This window comes from Pinus tabuliformis, chromosome Q (assembly GCF_031772625.1).
Source record: "Pinus tabuliformis cultivar Carrire ecotype Pingquan chromosome Q, CPIR1, whole genome shotgun sequence".
NCBI lineage: Eukaryota > Viridiplantae > Streptophyta > Pinopsida > Pinales > Pinaceae > Pinus > Pinus tabuliformis.
The window spans coordinates 772,427,233-772,435,065 of NC_142296.1; positions in this window are offsets into that span (position 1 = coordinate 772,427,233).

Consider the following 7,833-nt stretch of genomic DNA (forward strand, 5'->3'; position numbering starts at 1 on the left):
GGAGGAGCAACAAGAGCTAAAATAGGTAATCTACTTGAGGAATTCAAAACTGAAATGTTAAGTTCTTTTGCTTCACAGATTGATACCTTGCAGGTTAAAAAGAAGCAGGCAAAGGCAGAAGTTGCTTTGGCCATTTTCTGCCCTAAATGCAGAGAAAAACACCCACTGAGGGAATGCCCACTGGACAAGGTACCAATCTGCACCATTTGTGAGAAGGACCATGAAACTCAACAATGCCCCTCTTTACCAGGGATAAAGGCAGCGTTACAACCAACTGAGGAGGAAGCTGAAGCAGTTTATTTGCTGACACAAAGGAGGCAATGGCAACCACGAGGACAAGGTACGAACTCTAGTATGCCATTTAATCATTGGAATAATTATCCTTCTTTTAATCAAGCAAATTACCCACCCTTTAACCAAATGCAATACCCACCCTTTAATAAAATGAATTTCCTGCCCATGTAGCAAACAAACCCTCTCTTTGTAGACCCTACAATGTGGACTCCCTGGCTTCTACAACAATGCTATTTTAACCAATGGAACCCAAACTGGAGAGCTCAACAAACTCCATTCACAAACCAATTTCCTCAGTTCCAGCAACAACTTTCTCTCCCGTCAGGTACCCCATCGAATAATCAGACCATGAAGCCTCAACTGCCTGTACAACCAAACCCTAGCCCTAATAATAATAATAAAGCTATGCAAGTCATCGAAATTTAGAACCTACCTACATCTCCTGTGCAATGTAATGATATTCATTTAAGATCCGGGATAATAGTTGAGCAGATCATTGACGATATTACCTCTTCTGACTCTGATAAGGAAGAGACAGAAAAGAATACTTTACCGAATAAGGGTGCTGAAACAGTCAAGCCATCCTCTAACAAAACTGCTAAAACAGTCAAGCCATCCTCTAATAAAACTACTGAAACAGTAGAGCCACCATTCTCGGAACGTCTAGCTCTTGCTAAGACACCTGAGCCGCCTGTTTTTAATCTTCTAGGGGAACTGCAGAATCTTTACATTAAAATTCCACTTTTACAAGCACTCAGAGATGTGCCAATCTATGCTAGAACCGTCAGAGACATTTGCATCAAGAAACTTGGTAGGAAGGCTAAAGATCCCCTTACAGTTCATGTGATGGGTGATCTAGCTACTTTAATGTCAGGAAAAGTTCCTCCTATAAAATATGGTGATCCTGGTCACCCTACGGTCACAGTAAAGGTCGGAAAAACTATTGTTTCACGAGTTATGGTAGACCTAGGTGCTGCTATAAATATTATGACCCTTGAAACCGCACAACTGTTACAATTGAAAAATGTAATTAGAGAGACACCAAATATCCTAGAATTAGTTGATCGTTCCACAATCAAACCGGAGGGGGTCATTGAAGACCTGATCATTTCAGTCGAATCTTGGAATTACCCAGTTGACTTTGTTGTATTACAGACTAAAGCAAAGTTGGGGGGGCATCCTCTGATTTTGGGGAGACCCTGGCTGGCTACAACAGATGATTTTATCAGCTGTAGATCAGGTTTAATGACAATTTCTAATGGATGTGAAACTAAGCAGCTTACGTTGTACCCTCATGCCACACCTATGATTAACAATGATAATTCTGTATGGTTAGACTATGAGGATAATGATACTCAACCCATTTTGACCATTGGACAAGCCTTAACTCTTAAAGACACCACAGAAGATGAAGTAATTAGTAATTTTATTTCTGAACCTTCCTCAGTTACTTCTGAAACATATAATCAGTTAACTGCAATTCTGGATCCTGAAACACAGGAAACGTTTAAATTTGGAAATCTACCTCAAACATCAACTGCTATCTCTTCTAAAAGCATGACAGTAGAAATCGAACCTGGCAAAACATTGAACATAAACCCCAATTTATCATATGCTGAAACACAACAGCTAATGAAGTTGCTTCGTGAAAACAAGGAAGCATTCACATGGGACTACACAGATATGAAGGGGATCTCTCCTGAATTATGTACTCATCGTATCTATATTAAGGAAGGGGCCCGACCAGTCTGTCAACCCCAGCGGCGAATGAATCCCAATTTGAGGGAAATTGTTAAGGAAGAACTTCAAAAGTTGCTTAATGCAGGGTTTATATACCCCATATCTGACAGTGAATGGGTTTCTCCGTTGGTAATAGTACCTAAGAAAAACGGGAAATGGAGAGCGTGTGTAGATTATAGAGCCTTAAACAAAGCTACCCAAAAAGATCATTTCCCCTTGCCATTTATTGATCAGGTGCTGGACAACTTGTCAGGGAAGAAATTCTTTTCCTTTTTATATGGTTTTAGTGGATATAACCAAATCAAAATTGCACCCCAAGATCAAGACAAAACCACTTTTACTAGTCCTTGAGGGACTTTTGCTTATAGAGTTCTCCCATTTGGACTATGTAATGCTCCAACAACGTTTCAAAGAGCAGTGATAGGAATCTTTTCTGATATGCTTAGTGATTCTTTGGAGATATTTATGGATGATTTCACTCCCTATGGTGTGACTTTTGAAGATGCATTACAAAACCTTGAGAAAGTACTTAAACGATGCATACAAGCTAATCTTTCCTTGAGTACCGAAAAATGTCATATGATGATGAATGAAGGAATTGTGCTAGGATACTTCATTTCATTCCTTGGGATTCAAGTAGATCCATCCAAAGTACAGGTAATTCAGACCCTTCCTATTCCTAAAACACAAACTAATGTAAGAAGTTTTTTAGGACATGCTGGACATTACAGAAGATTTATCAATTTTTTTCTAAAATAGCTTCTCCTTTGTTTGTGTTACTTATGAAAAATGCTGAATTTAAGTGGACTGATGCCTGTCAGAAAGCATTTGATGAACTTAAGCATCAGTTGTCTACAACTCCTATTCTGAGGGGACATGATTGGGCACTTCCCTTTCATATATCCTCTGATGCTTCAGATGCTGCAATTGGAGCTGTCTTGGGACAAGAAGAGAATAATATTCCTTATGCTATCTATTTCATTAGTAAGAATATGACCCCTGCTGAGCTTAATTACACAGTTACTGAGAAAGAATTTTGAGTAGTTATTTATGCTATTAATAAATTTCGACATTACATTACTGGATATCCTACTTTTTTTCATACTGACCACTTGGCTATCAAGTATTTAATGATAAATCTGTTACAAATGCTCGAGTTGCCAGGTGGTTATTGTTACTACAAGAATTTGATATTACAATTGTGGATTGACTAGGTAAAGAAAATGTAGTTGCTGATTTCCTTTCTCGGATAAAAACTGATGATAATACCCCAGTAGATGATTCCTTTCCTGATGAATACTTGTTTGTAGTATCTGCTCACTCACCATGGTATGTAGACATTGCCAATTATCTGGTTGCAAGGAAGCTACCATCACACCTATCACATCGGGAGAAAAGAAATATCATTCAACAAAGTGCTCGGTATAGCTGGATAAGTGGGTGTCTTTTTCATACAGGACTTGATCAGGAAATCTGAAGATGCATTAGAGAAGATGAGGTTTATGATATATTGAAGGCTTGTCATGATGGCCCTTGTGGTGGGCATTTTGCTGATAAGAGAACAACACATAAAATTCTCAGGATGGGTTATTATTGGCCCTCACTTTTCAAGGATGCAAAGAAATATGTCAGGGCCTGCGACAGTTGTCAGAGAATGGGTCAACCTAATCATAGAGATGAAATGCCACTGAACCCCCAGGTAATACTTGAACCCTTTGAAAGATGGGCTCTAGACTTTGTAGGGCCCATCAATCCTCCATCCAACCAAAGAGTTTATATATTGGTTTGTACGGACTATATGACTAAATGGGTGGAGGCTAAGGCACTTATTAGAGGTAATGAAGAATCTGTTTTAACCTTTTTATTTGAAGAAATCTTTGTTAGATTTGGAGTGCCTAGAGAACTAATCACATATGGAGGACCTCCTCTCAATTCTCATGGTTTTAAAGCTACGCTTCAAAAATATCATATCAATCATAAAATGACTACACCTTACCACCCCCAAGCTAATGGTCAGGTGGAAAGTACAAATAAAGTCATAGGAGATATTTTAACAAAAACAGTGAAGGAGAATAGGAAGGATTGGTCTCAAAGACTGCCTGAGGCATTATGGGCTTACAGAACTACCTGGAGAAACACTACAGGTTTTTCACCCTATGAATTGTTTTATGGTAAAAGTGCTATTTTTCCTGTGGAATTTGAAATTAAAACCTTAAGAACTGCTTTAGCTGTTAACCTTGATTTTACTGATGCACAGATAGCTAGGTTGCAGCAGCTGCAGGAATTGGATGAAAAAAGGTTGGATGCCATCCATCAAACAACTATGATTCAACAGCAAAGAACCAGGTGGCATGATAAAACTATTAAGCATAAGTAGTTCCAAAAAGGCAATTGGGCTTTATTATATGATTCCAGGTTTGAAAATTTTCAAGGGAAACTACGAACAAGGTGGCTGGGACCTTACGAGATAGATATTGTTTTTCCAAATGGTACAGTAAGGCTCCTAACAATTGATGATTCCAGAACACCATTGTTAGTGAATGGGTATCGGCTCCCTTTGTATGAGCAACCTATTTCTAAAGAAGATTTAAAACCACTTGTATGGCAGATTCACATTATATCTTTTTGGGGGAGTCTGCTACCCCTCATTGCACCTAATTTTTCTATTATATATTTTTATTAGATTAGATTTCTTAACTAATAATCCCTGTCAAGGGTTGCCATGTTACAATTTATTATTTTGCAGGTCTTAGATTCGGAGGCTGGCTGAAAGAACAATTGCATTGCAAGCAGGATCAGGTTTCAATTTGGGAAACATTGCCATTCCACTTCAATTCATAATCCATCCCCTCATACTACCCTTCAACAACATTTTCCTATTTTTCTTTAACAACAACATCTCCTTTTCTCGTTGCTGAAACACCAATTTCTCCGTTGCTGAAACACCAATTTTTTCCCATTTTCCCTGTTGCTGAAACACGAACTTTTCCCTATTTTCTCCGTTGCTGAAACACCAACTTTTCCCTATTTTCTCCATTGTTGAAACACCAACCTTTTCCACCTTTCCGAAAAAGCATCAATTTTTCCATTTTTCCGTAATTGAGGCATCAATTCCTCTAAAAAACGACCAATACATATCACTTTTCATTGAGAGAATCAACCATTCATCCTGATAATTGTGTTCCTTCACTATACCTCCTGTGAATAGAGAAAGCCTTTCATATAAATACCCTCATATCTTACAACCCCTTTTCATAACCATTGGTGATCTATTAACGACGAGATTATACTTTCAGCACAACAATCGAAGATAAAACGTGAGGTATGCGGGTTTATGTGTAAATTTTAAACTATCGTTAATGAGAAAATTCTGATATGATCGCCGAAATCACCGTACATTCAAAACTTATCATTTTAGCCGCAGTTGGGGGGAATATCAAAATCTTGTAATCATTACCCGATATGCCAATCACGGTCGTTTTTACTACGACCGTGTCTCGTCACCCCGTCTCTGTCTTATTATGTCATAACCTCATTTGCAATATCTTACTCTGTCTCGGCTGTGGTAACTCGGCTCTGTATTGTGCATTTTACTAAACCAGTAACTATGGGAGGTAATGCTGTTCTAAATGAACCTGGTTCAACGACTCTATTGGAATTACACCCATAAGCATATCAAATATTTCTGCAAGCAGGCTGGGTGGACTATTTTTGAAGGCTCTAGGGATTTGATTCTCAGCAAGTCCTGGAATTCACACATAATTTAAAGGAAGGTTACTCTACTGTTTAGGGAGTGAAAATTCCAGTGACAGAGGAAGATATAGCACAGGTTTAAGGATTACCAGCCGATGGCATTCGTTGGTTCAGTCGTAAACACATCATTTTGAATGCACAACAAGATTTTCTTCTACCTGCGGAACGGGTCGAACATAAAGGCAGGGGTGTTTCACTGCATTCATTACCACCTCCATGGCCAAAGGTTGTAGAGTTTGTCAAGCACTACCTCACCTGCGAAGGACGTTACCAGGTAGTGTACCCGCATGACTTTGTGTTTTTGAATCATTTAAGACATGGTCGTTTATTAAATATGCCATACTATCTGCTTGGGTCTCTAAAGAATATGTCACATTATTCTACGAATGCAAAGTACCCACTCCTCTCCCTCACTCACCATCGTCTGGTTCAGCTTCTAATCCAGAGGGGCTTTGCCCTGCAGAATCCTCCTCCCCTTAACAACCCACCCCAGGAAGCTGCTGAAGTTCCTCAACCAACAGCTGAAAACCCCTAGGAAGCTGTTGAAGTTCCTCAACCAGCAGCCGAAAATCCTCAAGAAACTACCGAAATTTCTCAAGCAGCAGCTGAAACTCCCCAATTAGACACTGAAAATCCTCAGCAGACCCCTGGAATCTCGCAGCAAATTGAAAATCCTTCTGTTCAACAACCAGGGAGCATCTTTGATTCCTCATAAATTCCACCACCTGCAACAGTCAATCCAATTGACCCCTCCTCCATATCTACTCCATCCCTTAACTTACCTGAATCATCCATTCCCACGGTCCATATCCCTAGTGATGATTCAGATGAAAATATCCCCATTGCCAAGCTAAAAAGGAAAAGACAAGAAAAGGCTGCACCCTCACTAAAAAGACGAACAAGAGCCTCAATTAAAGAAGCTGCTACTACTGATGACCCTCCTACCCTAAGGAAAAATGTCCATAAGAGAAAAATCACTGCTTTTCCTGCCTCCTTACCTCGCAGACAAAGGAGGACGTCTTCTGAAGTAGCAATTGAGACTACCACCCCAAATTCCCCACCTATTATCCTAAAACCCCATATCCCATCAGACCCTGAATCCTTACCTTCGTCACCCTCAGGTACCGAAATGCAAAATGTTCAAAATTTTGTGACGTCATTCCTTTAAGAAGACGCAGCTCCTCCACAAGAACCAGCTACTGATTTATCAAAAGTAGATACCCAAGACAATGTACAGCATGTAGCTGTCCCACAAGAACCAGCTACTAACTCAACAGGTGTTACACAAGAACCACCTGCTGAGGAACAAACGATAGACAACCTAGAGGTAGTTGTCCCACAAGAACCAGCTACTAGTCCAGCAGGTGCTACACAAGAACCACCTGCTGATGATCATGATTAGGAAACAGATCAGGACGTAGCATCTACTGACTCAGCAAGTGTTACACAAGAACCATCTGCTGATAAACAGGAAATAGGTAACCAACATGTAGCTGTCCCACAAGAACCAACTACTAACTCAACAAGTGTCACACAAGAACCACCTGTTGATGACCATGACCAGAAAACAGACCAAGACGTAGCTGCTACTAACTCAGCAGTTGATACACAAGAACCACCTGCTGATGAGAAAAGTATAGATAACCAGGGTACTGCACGAACTATAGCTATTACAGAAGAACCAACCACTCAGTCGGCTGATATGCAAAATTCACATGCTCAGGAAGATATAGCTGTTACAGAACTAGCTGATGACCCAGCAGTTGTCACACAAGAACCACCTGCTGAGGATGCAAATAATGAAGCTGCCACCAAACAACGATCCTCCCATCCACTTGAACCAGCTACAGAGACTGCAACTGCTACAAAAGGCCCTGTCACGTTAGCTTCCCTTCAACAAGAAAATGAGTTTCTGAAATCTGAGATTGAGGTTTATAAGCAGGAGTTAATGATGGCAAGGGAAGCCTATGAAAGAGAACTTAATCTGTATACTTTAGCTCAGGTAGCATCTGCAGCTGAGAAAAGTGCGGAAAAGGATCGATATAA